The sequence below is a fragment of the Pygoscelis adeliae genome, unplaced genomic scaffold, assembly GCF_000699105.1.
Source record: "Pygoscelis adeliae isolate BGI_AS28 unplaced genomic scaffold, ASM69910v1 Scaffold77, whole genome shotgun sequence".
Classification (NCBI taxonomy): Eukaryota; Metazoa; Chordata; class Aves; order Sphenisciformes; family Spheniscidae; genus Pygoscelis; species Pygoscelis adeliae.
Window position 1 is genome coordinate 2,446,770 of NW_008825216.1, and position 2,509 is coordinate 2,449,278.

The window sequence follows — 2,509 nt, forward strand, 5'->3', positions numbered from 1 at the left end:
CCACCGGCTCTTTTGCTGCATGATCTGCTGGAAATATGAAAGCTTTATCACTGCATAATCCTCAAAATATTTCTGTCTGGCAATTCATATTTTGCTGCTTTGTCTGACCAAGATAAAGCACAACTATGCTGCCATTACATGCATTATGTCAAATTACACATTACAAATTTTCCACAAGAAAACATGGCAAACTAGAAAACGTCAGAGCTACTAGCACATAGATGAGAAACTACATGCAACAAGGAAACCCAATGCTAAGCTAACAAAAAGATAAATGTAAATGAAAATTCTAAATTATTTTTAGTAAAAAAAAAAAAATCACAAACTAATTCAGCAATAAAGAATAAAATCCAGTAAATCTGCTAAAAGCTAAGTTTTGTTCTCCGAGTGGCAGCACTCTGTTTTTTCCTTAGAGCAATAATTCAAACAGTAAACATACTACAACAAAAAATAATACTATAATAAACAGCACTGTAGTACAAAACCTAATAAAAAATGTATTTGAGGTAAACATTAATTATTTGTATACAGTAGAATCATAAACTTCAATTATATTCGCATCAAAAGGATACAAAAATAAATCTTCAAAGCACTTGCAGGTGAATCATTAAATGTCAACCCCTCTGCACCAATGGCTAAATTGACAAATAATAGTGGGGTACTGACCAAAGGTGCACAGAGAATCTGAAACAAATCTCATACAGAAATCAGGATTCACAACACCACTCCTGTAATTTAACATCATCATGCCATTTCCTCAAGGAATCTCTTCTGTTGATAAGCATCACATTTTCAAAAACTGAAAAGCATTTTAAATTATGTAGTTGGATTTTCACTCCGTTCTTGTCACTCTCATTCTAGAAGTCCTTATACTTACTAAGGACTAACACTAAATGTTTTCAACTGCAACCAGAAAGAGGTGGTTGGAATCAATATTTGGTGATTACCTCCTCCTAAATATAGAAATCAGTGTGTTTTAGAACACAGCTTAGTCCCAGAAATGAATTACAAAACACCCAGTATAAACAGTGAGCCCCAAAATAGCACAGAAGTTACATAGACACTATTCTAACCAACTCAAATTTAGCATAATTGTTTCTTTTCGGGCCTGCTGCTACAAATCTACTCAACATAATAGAACAAGCTAAAGCATAAGACAACGCAAGACAGTACAATAAACAGGCCTGAAAATAAAAAAGGTGGCAGCAGCGGGGCAGAAGCAGTCCCAGGGCTCCAGGACAGAGCTGTTCTCCCCCCTGCTTCTGTGAGGCAGCCCCATCAGCAGCAGTTCCCGGGTGCCCGGTGCGGTGCCCAGCCCCTCTCTGCAATGCCAGGAAGAGCCTTTCTCAGTGCTAGTGCCCAGAGGAAGACCGCACTCAATCTCCAGGCAGGTGGTACACGATCAGAGGGGTCAGATCTACAAGGCTTGAGCACAGCGTTTGCACACAGACACACTGAACATTTTACAAAGGCAGAGGTCTTTGAAATTTCAGATGAGCGTGTTCACGCTGCAGTGCAAAGTTTAGGAAGACATATGCAGAAGAGGAAAAAACCCCAAACCAAAACCCCATGTTCTTGTCACATGTGCCCTTTTTGGTAAATATTAAATCCCTGCTCCAGAAACATGGTATTAACAGAACGTTCTGGATAAAGCCTGCCCTGATAGCAAGGGCCAGCACAAACCACCATAAGCTTCCCCACTCAAATGCAGGGAGGGTGGGAGTCAGACTGGGATATGAGAAAATACAACAAGCTGGCGTAAGACGTTGCACGAGAGTAGGGCCAAAAATGGAGGATCCAAGTGGGAACTGTAGTGGAGAGCTACGAAAAAACTGGAAAGGGAGTTGGGGCAAAGGGAGAAGCCCACCCTGCAGAGGAAAGCTGAAAAAGGAGGAGGTACGGGGAGCCAAAGAAAGGCTCCAGGGAAGAAGGCCAGCCCAGGCATCCCTCGTCTCGCTGTTTCTCCACTGTCAGCAAAGACCTAACAAACCCAGTGGCAAAGCACGCAACTTATCGTCAGTTTATTCTGGAGGCCTTACAGCTCCTCCTTATGGATTCTTGGCCGAGTTAAAAATAAATAAATAAATAAATCTTTCTTTTGCTCTTGTAATATAAGAGGAGCCTTAAGGTAGATGAAAGCAGACCCCACAAAAGGTCCATGCCCTGGTGAACCTTGGTGGCTACTGTAGCTATGGTAAGGGCTTCATCCCCTATCTTCTGTCGCATCTCCAAGATACGGCCAAGGTACATCGCAACACTGGTAATTATTTACTTTCCACAATCCAGAGGAAAGCACTGAAAAAATGGGAGAAGCTCCAAGAACACGGGCATTTGAAATAAGGATTTGACAGACCCCAGGGTGACCCTACAAGAGGTGATGGGTACAGGGCGGTACCTTTAATTGACTCCTGCTTTCTAGGTCTCACACAGAAACAGTCACCGTGAATCTGTGACCCTGTATCTTTCTTGCTTAGTATGTATCCTCAAAAATATTTTAAAACTGTATTTC